The 17416-nt window shown below is 45.5% G+C and overlaps 1 protein-coding gene across 1 annotated transcript in view; it reads right to left on the reverse strand.

Moving 5' to 3' along the window:
• The window catches only part of ZCCHC24 (zinc finger CCHC-type containing 24), a 182825-nt gene that overhangs the window by 113211 nt on the left and 52198 nt on the right, over positions 1-17416 (reverse strand). The gene's annotated exons all lie outside the window — the stretch shown is intronic.

Consider the following 17416-nt stretch of genomic DNA (forward strand, 5'->3'; position numbering starts at 1 on the left):
GAGATTCTTAAGTATCCAAGAAGTATCAGCATTGAATCTGTAAGATCAATTTTGAAGCACCTGGCTCCATCCTAGGAGGATACTTGGCTTGAAACCTTCTATCATCTTGTGGAACTTCCTTACTAGGGTTGCCTGCCTTATATCTGGCAGTCCTCGGAGCTCTTGGGGACAGGTCTTGTGGAGGCTGGAAGCTGAATGAAGGAATGCTGTTATATCACTTCCAGGAGATCATCCGGAAATGATGTCACAGCCTCCACCTCACAGAGATTAGGGGAAATTTCTAGTGTGTCACGGGAACTGTGATATTCCCCATTCTTTCTCCTGTTTCCCACTTGATCATGCACTGGAAATGGAGAGACAGAGGTGGGAATTTGCCTATCACGAGCAGGCAAAGGGTAAGCCTACTCCTAACATTTGGTGACTGGCAGCCACTACGTTCTATCGAAATTCCAGAAGCGTCCATAGACTCAACAAGGTTGGGGACCCCTGGCCGACACCAACAAAATAATTCTTATTTCCCAAACGTAACAGGACTCTAGATCAGTTGCTGAAGAAAAGTGATCAACTTGGAAATTACACTGCAACATTTTGACCTCACCAAACATCTCAGCCCCTGGCTCTGTACTGAATATCACTCAGCTTTGGTAACTTTTTCCAAATGCAGTTAAAATGATTCCCAGGGGAAGACTGTTAACACGTTTTTTGAAAACGTTGACTTTAATTATTTTGGCAGAAAGACCACTTGTTCTGAGTCACACAATATGGGGAGATATCTGGCTGCAGTTTTAAAAATATTTTTTTAATTCTTATTTTATTTAAAAAGTAAAAAAAAATAAATAGAAATAGAAATAAACATGACAACAATAGTGACAAATCTACATGTAAGCATCCATAAAAGATTTCTAAATATCTAAAAATAAACCCATTCACAGTTGTTGTCTATATGCCATATGTTCAAGTATAGATAAAGCTGTAAGGTCTTCCCTGCACGGAGTTTTCAGAAAAGACGGCGGCTGCTTAAATATATCCAAAATAAATAGCAGTGAAGCAACTTCTGACCATTTAAAAAAACTTGCTAATACATTCCAACTGTTACCAAGTAGGGTTTCTCTGTTTATTATCAAAACATTTGTACTTTATTCAGTGAGTTTTGATTCAATTTCTAAGAAAACAGACCCGGAGTTTGGTCATGAAATCAAGGACCTGGTGCCACATTCTACACTTCTCGAAGACCTCTTTGATATAAAGACCAACATAACCTCCCTTTGGGCTGTTACCACCATCTGAGGTAAGCACTAAGGGCCAAGCTACAAGTGACGAATGACACTTGAACAGCAAGTGAACAGACTGACACGTGTATTCCTCCCTGCTCACTTGCCGTTCAAGTGTCATTCGTCACTTGTAGCTTGGCCCTACGTCATATGTCAGAATCAGGGCTTTTTTTTCTGGGAAAAGAGGTGGTGGAACTCAGTGGGTTGCCCTCGGAGGAAATGGTCACATGGCTGGTGGCCCCGCCCCCTGATCTCCAGACAGAGGGGAGTTTAGATTGCCCTCCGCGCCGGCGCGGAGGGCAATCTCAACTCCCCTCTGTCTGGAGATCAGGGGGCGGGGCCACCGGCCATGTGACCATTTTCAAGAGGTTCCGGAACTCCGTTCCACCGCATTCCTGCTGAAAAAAAGCCCTGGTCAGAATGTATTAATACATGTTATGACTATTAAAAGGTAGAAGTCATAGCAAGTGCACTTGCAAGCAAAGATCCTTTCCTCAGAGAATCATCCTTTTCTCTCTTAAAATGTGACTAGTGTTAGCCGTATCGCATGATATCCTCATTCCCATGTAGCCCAAGGGGGCCACGTCGTGCTATTGGGGAAGGAGTAAAGTTAGGCAGAGTGAGGGATAATACTGGGGTGCCAACAGGCAGCAAACTGTCCATTATTTGCTAGTTTTCTAATCTGACATGGAAGATAATGTCCAGATGGAAGGTCAAGCTGTACTGTGAATGACCACTAGGAATATGTGTGCGCTCTGCAGACAGAAAGGTTCTGTACCCCTCCTTCAACTTCAGAGCCCACACTGCAGTCTCAGTACAGCCCCCCCCAACTTTTGTTCTAAATTACAGTTCATTTACAGCTACTTAATGTGTAAACAGCCAAGGCTTGATTTATACGTATAAAATCTACTTTAGGGGGCTACAGTTTGGATGCTCTGTTTGGGCACCAAAATATCTACCGTCGTTTTCGGAGGAGGTAAGAGAACCTTCCCATCCCCCTTCCAATTATATAGGACTCATGCTGGAGTAGTAGAGAGGATGAGAACACAGGCTTTGAAGGTAAAGAAATGTTTGAACATAGCAAGACTTTGAAAACGGCACAGCATGGTTCGCCTTGCTGTGTGACGTCATGGGCGCAACACTGCAAGTACACGAACCCGTGCAGGGGCTTTCTCTGTGGTGGCCCCTGCCCTGTGGAACGGCCTGCCTGAGGAGGCCAGGAGAGTCCCCACCCTCCTGGCTTTCCACAAACGATGCAAAACCAAATTATTCAGAAAGGCTTTTTACTCAGATAGGAAGGCTGCATTGTAGGGAGGGGGTCCCAGATACTTCACTGATGAGTTAGGGACCACAGACTTCACAACCATGTTTCCTTACATACTATCTGTTGCCTTAAGTATGTGCTACCTGTGCTTCAAGTATAATAATAACAATAACAACAACAATAATAACTGTGCTTATATACTGTTCTTCTAGACAGGTCAGTGCCCCACCCAGAGCAATGAACAAATTAGTGTTGTCATTATCCCCACAATACAGCTGAGGCTGAGAGGAGTGGCCTATGGGGTAATTATATGTTGTCCAATGTCAGCCCTAGAATTGCTTATGTTCTGTTTCAGCATTTCTTCAATTCTGTATCAGATCCTTGATAATGCTACGTCTTTGTAAACTTATATTTATTTACCCTATGGCATTGTTTGTGGAAATGTCCTTAAGATTGACTGTACTCAGGGCTTTTTTCCAGCTGGAACGCGGTGGAACAGAGTTCCGGAACCTCTTGAAAATGGTCACATGGCTGGTGGCCCCGCCCCCTGATCTCCAGACAGAGGGGAGTTGAGATTGCCCTCCACGCCGCTCCAGCAGCGCGGAGGGCAATCTAAACTCCCCTCTGTCTGGAGATCAGGAGGTGGGGCCACCAGCCATGTGACCATTTTCTCCGAGGGCCACCCACTGAGTTCCACCACCCCTTTTCCCAGAAAAAAAGCCCTGACTGTACTGTGTAAACCACATTGAGTCTCAGAGAGAAAGGCAGACTATAAATGAAACAAACAAACAAATAAATAAATAAAAATATTGCCTCTCCTGTGACGAAAGACATGGAATTTCTGTTCTTCCTGGTAGGGCAAGCATCTCCCATTTCTTGGAACCTTGGATGAGCACATTGGGTTGGGAAATGCGACAGTATCACCATGGGAACATTTCTTGGAACATAATCAAACAAATATGGGCTGTCTTTACCATCAAAGGATGACCTGCATGTGTGAATGCAGCACAACCCAGCCTTTATTCCCTCCCTGGTATGCACTTTTTGAGATTATGCATGAGCACACTAGTGGGGGGGGGGGGAGAGACCTAACCCTTCATCTTCCCTCGTCCAGCTCCACCCCTCTTGCCAACCAGAAGGCCAGGAGAAATCTGGCTTGGATTCTGGGTTCCACGCAAGGGTGTGAAGGGGGTATCGCTTGCCTTCAGCAACAAACAAAGGAAGGCCACAAGAGTAGAGAGATGAATTCCAGTGTGGGCTGATGTGCTTACGCAAGACATTTTAATACAATCAAAGCACTGTATAAAGAAACAAAGGTCTAGCCTAGAGGAAGTCTTTTGTAAGGGACAGCTAAAAAAGTGTTTGTATTGACTCTAGTTAAACGTGGAGGGCCACTGAAAAGAGGGGGGGTCTGAAGTGACGCAGAAGCCAGCCCCTCTGTGGAGCAAGAAGGAAGAGGCAGCAGAGCTTCCTGGAATCCCAAACTGCCTTGGAGTAAATATGAGCACTATCTTCCAGTCCTTTTTATAGTTTAACTAGCTTGATACCCATGCTTCACTATGGTGTTTAACTATTTTAAATCCACTTATAATACTTAATGTAACATTTTTTGGTTTGTGCCCCACAGGGAGATTGGCAACCCAAGTGAACTTTTAGGGGAAGACTGAAAGGTGTATTTGACCTCAGGTCACATTCAGGGACTCCCAATAGCAACTACAGACTGTTTAGAATATGGGAGGTGAGGACCAATCAGGTTGCATATGCAAATTACCTCTGTATTCCAACTGTCTCGGGGGTGGGGGATGCGGTGTGAAATGTTGTGAGCCCCAATCAGCCTGCATATGCAAATGACATTGAAAGGCTGGCCCAATTAAGGAAGAGTAGCTGATCTGGCAGTGGGTGGAGGAGCAAGGAGGCAGCAGCCTGTCAGCCCCGCAGGGAAGCTGTATCCCTTTGGGGAAACCATTTGACTCCTTTAGACTCCCCTTAGGGGGTGAATTTCTTAAAATTTCTTCTTAGTGGGTGTTTACATCATGAAATGAAAGTTCTCCCCAAATTTCAGGTTTCTGGGTCCAGGGGTTTGGGCTGGCTGTCAGTCAGGACACTTGTCTTTATATATATACTAACTTGATACCCGTGCTTCGCTACGGTATTTAACTGCTTTAAATGAAGTTATAATACTTATGGGTATTATAACTGCTCACAACCTGAGTTCGATCCCGGTGGAAGCTGAGTTCAGGTAGCCGGCTCAAGGTTGACTCAACCTTCCATCCTTCCAAGGTCGGTAAAATGAGTACCCAGTTTCCTAGCGGTAAAGTGTAGATGACTGGGGAAGGCAATGGCAAACCACCCCATAAAAAGTCTGCCAAGAAAACGTCATGATGCAACGTCCCCCCATGGGTCAGTAATGGCTTGGTGCTTGCACACCCATATATACCCATATACTTATGTGTATATACCCATATACTTATGGGTATATAACATTTTTTGGTTTGTGGGGTTTGTTTTTTTAGTTGGTTTTGTAGTATAATGGCATAGTACCCGAGCTTGTCATTCTTGGGGGTCAGAATAGCACGCTTGCACAGCCAGGCCATGGACTTCTCTGTGATAGTGACATCAGGGTATATCGTGGCTGTTAGGTCTGCTAGGGGCATCACTACTGTGCCCAGGTCTGCAGGGATGGTCACCTTTCCTTTGGACTCAGGATACGCTCCGCCCCTATTTTTAGTAGGAGTTCAGAGAATTCCCCAGCGGACACCTCTCCTCTCAAGTGGACCCTCATGTTCTTTCTTAGGGCCAAGCTGCAAGTGACAAATGACACTCGAACAGCAAGTGAACAGACCCACATGCATTCCTCCCTGTTCACTTGCGCTCCACTTGATTACTATGTGATCAAGTGGAGCGCAAGTGGACTGCAAGTGAACAGGGAGGAATACATGTGAGTCTGTTCACTTGCTGTCCGAGTGTCATTCGTCACTTGCAGCTTGGCCCGTAGTTAGAGTTTCCTGATGAGCGGCCACAGATACGATGCCTTGACACACACAGTAACCTCATCAGCTTGAGTTCCCCTTGGGACTACTGGCAGAGTCTTCCAGAAGTCTCCAGCCAACCACCTTTGACTCCCCCCATCGCTCTCTCGTTGCCCCCGACATCTTTGAGGGTTATGCTCAGTGCCTCAAAACACCTCTTAAGCGCCATGGTGCTCTCATCCCAAACAATGAGCTTACGGTTCCACAGCACTTGGGCCATGTTGCTTTGTTTTGAGATGCTGAACGGGGTGTTTCTGCATGGATGAGATTAAGAGGCAGCTTGAAGGTAGTGAAGGATCATATGCCATGCCTGAGTGAGCCTTGACCTTCCATGGAACTGAGCACCTCTCTACTTGAAGCTGATGGGAAAACACATTTTACCCCTTTTTACCCCCTTAGGGGGGAAATTTCTTAAAATTCCTTTAATGTTGATTAGTCAGTCAGGACACTTGTCTTTATATATATATAGACTAGGTTGATACCCGTGCTTTGCAACGGTATTTAACTACTTTAAATCCTGTTATAATACTATATAATAATATGTTATAATAATATAATGACGGCGAGAGGTGTGAGGTGGACTGAGGGAGGAATGGTGTGGTGGGCACTTTGGCAGGTTCATGTGAGAGGTTCGCATCAAAGTGGCCCCTAAAAAGGTTGTGTACCATCTCCCCATGAACATTTAAAAACTCAGTTGCCATACTGACTTTTATATAAAATCCCTATTCAGGAGTCTTGTACCGCCTTTCTTCAACTGTCTGCAGTTTCCTTTACCTGATTTTTACCTCAGAACACAGAGTTCCACAGCTGACCAATCAGAGAGAGGGGGGTGCAAGCAGGCAGGAGCCTGCCAGCCACACAGGAAAGCCAGGCCCCACAGGGAGATTGGCAACCCTAGAGGGGAAGACTGGGAGGTGTATTTTTACCTCAGGACACATTCAATGACTCTCAATAGAAACTGCAGACTGTTTAGAATGTGGGAGGTGAGGACCAAACGGACCACATATGCAAATGACCTCTGTCTTGCGGGGGAGGGGGGAATGAGGTGTGGAATGTTATGATCCGCAATCAGCCCGTATATGTAAATGACCTTGAAAGGCTGGCCCAGTCAGGGAAGAGTGGCCGAGCTGACAGTGGGTGGAGGTGCAAGCAGGCAGCAGCTTGCCAGCCACACAGGGAAGCTGTATCCCTTTGGGAAAACACCTCTTTTCCCCCTTGGGGTGTGACCGGGAGGTGCAGTTTACCTCTTTTTACCCCCTTAGGGCACAAATTTCTTAAAATCCCTTTTTAGTGGGTGTTTATATCATGAAAGGAATGTTCTTCTCAAATTTCATATTTCTAGATCCAGGGGTTTGGGCTGGGCATTGATGAGTCAGTCAGGAGCCCAAAATGGGCCCAATCTGCACCAAAACAGGCCCGATCCGCGCCCTTTTTGGCGCGGATCGGGCCCGTTTTGGGCTGCTGTGAAGTGCAGGAGCGTTCCTGCGCTCCACAGCAGCACTCAACAGCGCAAGCCAGGGGGCTGCGTGATGCCGTCACTTCAAAGTGATGTCATCACGCTTGGAGGAGCACGCGCGCACCCCCTCCCCAGGTAAGAGCCAGGCCCCAATCTCCTGCTGGGAAATTGAGGGGGCCTGGAAACCCTACGCAAAACTCACGGTATGATGGCATCTTCATTGCGCGATTTCTCATTTAATGGCATGATTTCTGACGTCATCATGCCATTAAAAGGGAAATCATGCTATGAAGATGCCGTTGTACCGTGACTTTTGTGCAATTTTCCAAAGGTGTTTGCAGGCGTGTGAAAATGGCCCATGTAAGCAATTGCCAAGCAATCCAGCAACTAGGTAATGGCGCTTCTGAAGAATGCTAGAGGTTGTCAAAGAATATGCCCACTGACAGAAATGGTTTGCATTTTCAGTTCCCTCCCATTTGCTTATTTATTTGGTTTATTTCATTATTTATTTAAGAAAATTACAGGCTGCTTTCCCAGAAACTCCAAATGGCTGCCAAGAGAGAAACTATCATTTAAAACAATAATAGAACCCTAAAATCAAGAAAAAGTACAACAGTAACCATGAAGAAAAAACCCACAAGAATTATCGGTATCTGTCGACTTTCAACATGCCTGAGTTTACAATAGAAGCCAAAACACAGCTGGAATAGGAAAGCCACCAAAGAAACAGAAATTACAAAAATCCACCAAATAACTTCAACCTCCCAAATAACTCCAGTTAATCAAGGTACCTCTATTCATACATTAAGGGGGGGGCGTTAATTCAGGATTCCTTCATCCTGGGAAACGGAAGGGGGAGGAATAAGTCATCATGGGCATGAGTACAGAAGTAAACTGGGTCTGTGCACATTTGGACTTATTTTTATTTATGTCATTTATAGTCCACCTTTCTCACTGAGACTCAAGGCGGATTACATAGTGCGAGATTAGTACAATCAGTATCAAGGAAATTTCCATACAGTATCAAAGACATTTCCATAACCAATACCATAGGGTAAATAAATGCAAGTTTACAAAGACAGAGCATGAGCAAGGATCCAACACAGAGTTGAAGAATTGCTGTAAAAGAACATAATCAATTCTAGGACTGACATTATACAACATGAAGCACAAGTAGTACACAGGAGTACATATTTAAAGCAACAGATATGTAAAGCAACGTAGTGGTACAGTCTTAGTCTATACTCCCTAATTTATTAGCATCTGAGACTTCCTCCCTACAGTACAGCCCTCCTATCTGAGTAAAAAGCCTTTTTGAATAATTTGCTTTTGCATCGTTTGTGGAAAGCCAGGAGGGTGGGGGCTCTCCTGACCTCCTCAGGCAGGCTGTTCCACAGGGTAGGGGCCACCACAGAGAAAGCCCATGTACGGGCTTCTGTTGATTTTGCCCATGTGCAGGCTGGCACCTGCAAGAGACCCTGTGCAGATGAGCAGAGCTGCCATGGAGGAACATAGTGAAGGAGGCAGTCCCAGAGGTATGCTGGACCAAGGCCATGAAGTGTTTTGTATGTGATAACCTATACCTTGTAGTGAGCACGGTAATGGATAGGTAGCCAATGGAGTGACTGTAGGATGGGAGTGATGTTCATGCTCATGATAACTGTTGCGCCACAGCATTTTGCACCAATTGGAGCCTCCTAGATAACTTAGATGGGAGGCCTATGTACATTACAATAGTCAAATTTTGATGTTACCATAGCATGGATCCAGGTGGCCAGGTCAGCCATGTCCAGGTAAGAAGTCGTCTTCCAGGCTAAAGTGAGGTTGTAGAAAGCATTTTTTGCAGCTGACTTAACTTGTTTTTCTAGTAGTAGCTTACTACTACTATGAGGGGCAGGCTTGAGCCCCCGCTCCATTCCCCACTGCCTCTCAGCAAGTGGCAGAGAAGAAATGAGGGGGTGATTCAAAGTTGTGACAACACTTGATGAACACAAAAAGGGAAGTGACATCATTGCATAGGGACAAGGCTTTAGGATTCACCCCAAACTAGCACTGTCCTGATCCAATGATGTCATTTCCAGTTTCGTGGCAGAAGTGAACTCAACATCAAATATCTTATCTCAACCAAATGTCTTCTCACACTGCCAGCTAGGATTTCCAACCCTAAAAATTTCAGTTCCTCGTGATGTCTGAAAGCATTCTCTGAGGATGGCCAAGGCCATAGGCTAGAAAAGTGGAAGGCTCCAGTGACATAAAGCCATGGGCCAGCATTTGACAAGTTTCTCATCATGAGAAATCCTATTCAATTATTAAAAGGTACAGGAGACTTCTTATTTGAAGAGCTGTAGATATGAGGGGGAGAGAGGGATAAAATTCCAGAGGCCGTGGCCCCCCTAGAAGTCCAGGGAACCAGACATGTTGTGATTTGTTTTCATACAACATTTGGGTTGGACAAGGAGACCCCAAAGGTATCTCCGTCTAGGGACCCCCGATGGGATGGCTGTCAGAAACACTGTGTATGTTGGTCACATTTGATACAATTAGGTAGTCAAATGCCTACGAATGCAACCATAATTTAGAAGACAGCTAATTGCTATTTATCCCCCATTACCTCTGTTGGCACTTTCCAAGAGGAAATGTGATCTTGAAAGGCCCTGAAATATCCCACACATTCATTCACACTTCTGTAAAAAGACACTCGACAGCTTGTAGGCCATCTCAGTCTCCCAGAGCAACCTCTTAGTTTGCCTTTTTGTCAACGTGAATGTTTCTGAAAAGGAAATCTCTTTATATTCAAGCCCAGTCCCGGACCGGGCGCTTTTAAAAGTTTGCCCAGTTAGTTTATTCTTTAAAAATTAACATCTTTGGTAATGCATGAAATCAGAAGTCCACCAAGGTGCTTTGAAATGCCTCTGAATTGCACGGACATGAAAACAGTAAAAACTGTGAAAGTTTAAATAATTTGAAAGGAGGGAGGGAAGAGCAAAGGTAGAACCAAACTGTTGGGGGGGGAGGGGATTACATTTTCTTATGCGACTATTTAAACCCACCTTGCAAATAAGCTGACATATATTACAAGCCCATTTGTCCACACGTGCCCATTATTAATTTACTTTAATGCCTGGTTACAGGGATGTAATTGCTTTACTTGCATGGAGTTACTGGAGTGTGGCTATCTCCCAGCCTGGTTCTATTATGCCAAATAAACTTTGTGTTGACTGCACAAATTTTTCCTGAAATACTCAGAAATTTCATGATTACCTGGTCTATTATAAAGACTGACAAGCTTTGTCTGAAGACGGATTGGGTTTTTTTCCCCCAATGAGATGTTGGAGAAATGAATTGCCGCTCATGGTGTGCACAATCATTCCCACATCGAGAAGATTTATTTTTCCCTAATATTTTTAGAAGCAGGATTTGCCCGTTGCATCTCTAGATGAGTTACTGCCCTGAATACATCAGTCTATTCAGGGGACACACCCAAACAAAGGGAGGTTTGATTTTCAAAACTTCATACCCTGGAAATCTTGTTGGTTTTTAAGGTACTTGACTCAACTCTTGCTCTTCTATGGCAGATCAATTCAGCTACTCACCTGAACTGAGAACACGAACTCACACAGAAAAACAGGGATGGGCTCCTTTGCATGGATGGAGGGTGACTATTTAAACCAGTAAGGAGTCCAGTAGCATCTTTAAGACTAACCAACTTTACTGTAGCATAAGCTTTCGAGAACCACAGCTCTCTTCGTCAGATGCATCCGATGGTGGGCGAGGCCAGCAGGGACGGGTGGTGCACACTCTAAGCTCAGTAGTACGAAGGCATTGTCACAGTCCGCTGGCACAGGCTCCTCTTAAACCTGGTAAGTTACATGTTCCAAAGGTCAGTTTGGTGTAGTGGACAAGAGCGCGGGACTCTAATCTGGAAAACCGGGTTTGATTCCTCACTCCTCCACTTGAAGCCAGCTGGGTGACCTTGGATGAGCCACAGCTCTCTCAGAGCTCTCTCAGCCCCACCCACCTCACAGGGAGATTGTTGTGGGGATAAATAATGGCATACTTTGTAAACCACTCTGAGTGGTCATTAAGTTGTCCTGAAGGGCGGTGTATAAACTGAATGTTGTTGTTGTTGTTGTTGTTGTTGTTGTTGTTGTTGTTGTTGTTGTTGTTGTAAGTCTAAGAGTGCCACCCATTGTAAATCGGGCTAAGGGGGAGGCCTCAGCTATCAGACAAATTACCTAGCCCCCTTCGCTCTCCTAAGAGGTCCTTTGAGTTTATTTAAGCTCACATCTCCTCCTCTGTGGTTGGTCCTGCGTTAACAAAACTCTTGGGCAAAAATGCTTTGCATCTGCAAGCACAGAGTCCCCCTTCTTACCTTTACTTTTTTAAAAAAGCCACCAGGGCACATCTAGCAGCCGACTATTTTTACCAGCTGAGAAACAGATGCCTGCAGGGAAGAAAAATAAATAAATCCCAGACCAAATGGAGGTTTCAGCAGTATGAGATGTCTGGCTGCATCACCTGCCTGCAGGGCGCGGCCTGAGAGGCAGTAGAGAGGCACACAAGTTAAACACGTACAATAAGATATCCAAGGAGATGTATGGGAAAACGATAAAACTGGGGGGGGGGCTGACTCTCAAACGTGGCAAAATTGCCCAGTAGGTCACTACCCTGGGGCCCATTAGCGGCCAGAAGAAAGCTGAGCCAGGTGTCCCCTGTGGTGCTAGCAGTGAGTGCTGCAGGGTCCGTTTGGCTCAGACCTGGGCAGAACCGCAGGAGATGCGTGGCTTGGCATTCTCCAGGGCTATTTCAATATCCCAGTCTGCTTCTCTGAAGGAAGATCTCGGCTTACTCCAAAGGAGAGACCGAACAATCGTGACACACAAAAGAAATAGGCTGAAGGGAGGGGGGGAAGGTGTCTAGATCCGACATAGTTTTAATTTCAAATAGGCTACAGATAAAAGGAAAGCAAGGAAAATTTTAAAAAAACAGGCTGGTATGAGCCATCACTTGCTAGGGGAGCCAGCCCTCAGTACGCAAGGCAGGACCGGAGGCGAACTCCTGATGTGCTGGTAGCAGCACTGGGCATCTCCTGCCTGTCAATGCCTCCTGTACTTGTTCGGCAACCAGTTGGGCCAGAGGCAAGCCCCCCCAGGCACCAACAGTGCCGCCGCAGCTCGGCTTGTTTCCCAGGTATCTGGCAAACGACATTCCACCTCTCTGCCTGCTTCGGTTTGCCAACACTCTGCCATCTTCACAGTCAGAGGCTGCGGATTATCTTGGCATGCAGGCAAAAGAGGTTGCCTTCCTTTGCTTGACTGCCAGGACACATTCCTGGACTGTTTTCTACCAGGAAGTGAAAAAATCTCTCTTTGAAGAGATGAAAATGGCATGACTGCTGCACCGCAGCCTGGGGTTTACTCTAGAGTTTACAAACTGGTTCAAAAATACTGGCTCACAGGGTGGCTGGGTGTGCAGAGCCTGTTTGTTTTCCTACAGTGCTTAATTTTTAAGTGCTTATTGAAATGTTTTCAGTAATCCTCATCATAACCACCATTACAAAGAAAGATGGTAGGCAGAAGTAGGGATCCCATTCCCCCAGTGAGGGAGGGGGATCCACCCCTTTCACCCTCCACCTCCTGCCACCACTCACCTGGCCGGCGGGGGAGAAGGGCACGGGAATGGGCCTCCTGGGCACGCTCTCGGGAGTGGCATGACAATATGACGCCACCCCAGGAGTGCACATGTGCTTTGCAGCAAGCTGCTTTGTGCCCCAAAAAGGGCTGAACTGGGCCCGTTTGGGACCCAAATTGGCGCCTTGTGAAGTGTGCACATGCTCCTGCACCTGTGCGATGGTGCCACCGGAAGTGATGTCATCACATGAACCATGCTGGGGGTGCACCAAAGGTAAGCCCCAGGTCCCCAGCCTCCCGCCGGGACGGCAAGGAGACCTGGCAACCCTAGGCAGAAGCCAGAGTATAATCTCAAGGAAAAAGTTTACCTGCAGGCTCACAATAAGAAAAATTAAGATTTGTATTGCCTTGCTTTTTAATGCCTCGTTTTTCAAAAATAATTCTATTACCTTGCCTTGAATACCTATTTCCAGTAAGGAAGAAAAAAAATAACAAAGAGATAAACGTGATTTCCTCTCCCCTGAGGGAATGGTGACTTAAACTTTCTACTTTGGGGAGTAAATTCCCAATGGATAACTTCTTCTGGCTGACGAACTCTCCTCCTTCCCTGCTCCCCCCTGGCTGGTGGGACTGAGTTACGAATGCCTGGCCAGCACTGTTTTGTGCCACCCACACAGCTCACTCTCAGGATTTAGAGTTGCCCTTATGGTTCCAGTGAGGCCTCCACATACCTCAAGGAGGACAGATGATTCATTCAAAACCAAAACATGTAAATAAGGGCTGCAAATGAACAGTAACATGGACTTGGCAGCCCCACGCAACAAGACTTGGTAGAAGAGCAACGTGGGTTGGTAGAAGTTGTTTGTTCCAGATGGTTGTGTTCTTCCAGGTAGTAGACAGTGCCAGAGAGAAGTCCAAAAAATGTGAAAGTCTGGGGGGGGGGTGCGTTTCCTGCGGGGTATGTGTGAAAATGGCCAGAGTGTCCGGAACCAGCAAGGGCTTGTGAAAAGAGCCTTTGCTTTCCATCCCAGCCTGGCAGATCTAAGAAGGTCAGATAAGGTTCAGAAGAGAAAGTTTGGGAGTTGAGGCCCTCTTTATTATACGCAGCAGTTCATGAACCTTTGCAAATGTTCAGCTATAACAGCAACTATAATAGACATTATAGTTTATCGAAAGGGGCCATTTTCCTCTTTTATCTCAAGTCTCTTCTTTGCAATGACTTAAACCACACACACACACACACACACACCTCTCTTTCTGTGCCTTGGCATTGTTGTTGTACCGAGTTCCATACTTATTTACAGGCCTGCAGCCAATGTTTTAGCCACAAATCTCAAACCACTATACGAACTTCAGCCTTCCTCAGAACTGCAGCTTCTAGCTAGGTGTTCACGCTCACCCTACTGTTTCTTCTTTTCCTTCCCACCTCAAATCTCTCCTTCTAGTCTTCTCTCTCTCAATCCTCTGGGACAGTCTCTTCTTCCAACCTTCTCCTCATAGGCCCTCACTTCCTGTACCCCACCTTCCTTGAAATTTTCTATTTGCTCTGTCCCATCTTTACGGTCTCTCTAGAACCAACATCAATCAACAACCATTAGGATCAGACAAAGCCAGCCAACAGTAAAAATCTTGATTTCTCAATGCCAATGGAAATCTGCTATGGGGGCTTCTTTTCTTTCACATGTATAAGTGACTCATTTCTGAGCAATCATGGGCACAGAACTCAAAATTCCTATGAATATCAGTTACTATTCTTGAAATAACCCTTATAGTTTTATAGATATTCTCAAAAATGCGCAGGCAATGGTTGGTGAAAGAGGCCAGAGGAATTACTGAATAAAATTTCTAGGGGCTAGAGCTTGGTTCTTATGACTATCCTACACTAAATTGGATCCTAGGTCTCTTCTGCTGTGTCTTCCTCCAATGAAGAACGACTTTTCTGATGAAGAAAAGCTTCCTAGGAGAGAAAAAAGTTCTTTTTTGAAGGAAGTCTTTCAGTAATGGAGGAAGACTTGGTGGAAGGGAATCATAGGATTCAATCAACTGTAAGAGTTATTTGCTCTTTTATTTTATTTACTTCATTTATACCCCATCTTTCTCCTTAAGGGGGACCCAAAACAGCTTACATCATTCTCCTCGCCTACATTATATCCTCACAACAACCCAGTGCGGTAAGATTAGACTGAGAGTGTATGAATGGACCAAGACACCCAGCAAGCTTTTGTGGCAGAGTGGGATTCGAACCTGGGTCTCTCAGATCCTAGTCTGCCATTTTAACCACTACCCCGCACTGGCTCTCATTCATGAGTAGGATGAATGATGCCAGCAAAGACATGATAGCAAAATGAAATTGAAGTGTATGGATTGGATTCAACCAGCTTTTCCCCTGGCGAGAAAGGGGGTCCTCTCTGACCCCCAAAAGTTCCATTCTTGAGATCGTGGGACTTGCATGTTTGTTACAGGCGATAATAAGAAGAGTAATTGGGCAAGACTGAACAAAATAGTTGTCTGGATCCAACCCAATGCAGAAGAAGTGATCCCTCGATTTGGATCTGGGCCAAAATGGTTAACTCTTACACCCTCAGACACACGATTCTGCCTACTGAGATTAGTCATCATCCCCCACAGGGTGATGAGTGGTAAAATACTATGAGGAGAAAAGGGTGTACAGGAGAACAAGTTAATTCTGCACTTGCCCAATGCCACAGCCTTGACCCAACTCCTCCCGCACCTTCCAAGGATGCTCTTTAGAAGCCGTAAGGATATCTGGCCGTGCCGTGACCCTTCAATTTAAAGTCCCTGGCAAGACTTCTTCACCGTCAGGCACTTATGAATATCCTGTCTCTTTCTCCAGATCAGCAGATTTCCTCCTAACTCCAGTGAGGGCCCCAGTGCCAATTTTACCTCTTGCAAATTATAATAAAATTATTAATAGCAGCTCCCTTCTGAGCTTTCAAGCTAGCAAGCAAAGACGACCATTTTAAGTCCGGTCACTAGTTTCTACCTTAATAAAGCAGTGCAAAGAACTCATGCTGTTCCCTGTGTATGTGCAATATATTACAACTTGGGCTTGTAGCCAAGAGCAACATGGTAGGCAGAAGTTCCACAGCACCCCCTCCCCCATACACACATTTATTAGGGAAGAGTTGGCTATTGCTTTTGGAAACAGATCATGCTCCCCGAGGAGAATGTGAGCAACCCTTTATCACTTCAGAATGAATGGGAATGACTGCATTTTCAAACTGTGCTAAAAAGATGGACTGTGCACAGTTCATGTATCTGAACACATTTTCACATGATTTCAAGGGTACCTCGATGCCACCTTGAAAGAAAGGGAGAAAGAAAGGAAAGTGCTCCTAGTGGCTAAAACTCTTTAGCGTGTTGTGGAAGATGCTAAATCAAAAGATCTACAGACCTATAAGATGGCAAGTATATGATACGGATTAAATTATGGATCATCAACCAGCCGGTGGTATTATCTGCCTCAATTTGATCATTGATACTAGCTCTTGGACCATGCAGGTGTTCCTTCCTCCCTTCCCCTCCAAAATTCAGTAGCATTCCATTTCTTTATCTTTACACACTTTTTGCAAATTAAGTATATTGGCATATATTGCTTCACTTATGTAACTTATTCGAAATCCAAACCACAATTTTATTAGATTTTTAAAGCAAGAAATGGTAGTAATAGAAGGAACTGCAGGGAACCCTCAAAACTGGGTTAGATGGTCTTGTAGAATACCATCATGAAGGGCGAAAAGAGATGATACCCAACCTCCAAGTCCTGTGATCATTAGAAGCTCTGCCAGTAGGGGTGCCAGCCTTCTGATCTCCGGGTATTATGACCACAGACATCAGTTCCCCTGGAGGAAGTGGCTACTTTGGAGGTTGGACTCTGTGGCATTATACCCAGCTGAGGTCCTCCCCTCCTCAAACCTTGCCCTCCCCAGGCTCGATCTCCAAGAATCTCCCTATCCATAGCTGGTAACCCTATCTACCAGATGTTTATTGCCATCCTAATCTTCCAAGCTTTGCAATCTTAATTAGGAGCAGGGCTTTTTTTCAGCGGGAATGCGGTGGTACGGAGTTCCGGAACCTCTTGAAAATGGTCACATGGCTGGTGGCCCCGCCCACTGATCTCCAGACAGAGGGGAGTTGAGATTGCTCTCCGTGCCACTGCGGCGCAGAGAGCAATCTAAACTCTCCTCTGTCTGGAGATCAGGGGGTGGGGCCACCGGCCATGTGACCATTTTCTCCGAGGGCAACCCACTGCGTTCCGCCACCTCTTTTCCCAGAAAAAAAGCCCCGATTAGGGCTGCTTGTGGGACCTCTTTAACTCCTCTGAGGAAGCGTTCTGCTCAAACCAAAAGCACGCACATTCTAGTACAACCAGAAGGGGAGGAGATACAAGTTCTGTCCACCAGTTTTCCATACAGCTTTTCTAGCTACAAGAAGGTTTAATGATTGTTTATAGTTTTATCCACAGTTCCTTACAAGCAGATAAGAGGCTCAATCTCAGCTCTTTAACTAGAGCAAACGGAAGTTGTGGGACTGCTAGATCAGCAAACTATATTGAAAACTACATCCCTTTTATATAATTAACCACATCTGGCAGGAAACCCCTCTCTTTGACTCGGAGCTTTTGATTTCCTTTTTTCAAGAAGTAAAGTCAATGTGTGGATGTCTGTCCTATGCTACTCTCCTTCTGGCTTCCATCCCCACTCAGTACTCCCCCCACACACACACACACACTTCAGAGGGTGTCA

Source organism: Eublepharis macularius, chromosome 6 (genome assembly GCF_028583425.1).
Source record: "Eublepharis macularius isolate TG4126 chromosome 6, MPM_Emac_v1.0, whole genome shotgun sequence".
Classification (NCBI taxonomy): Eukaryota; Metazoa; Chordata; class Lepidosauria; order Squamata; family Eublepharidae; genus Eublepharis; species Eublepharis macularius.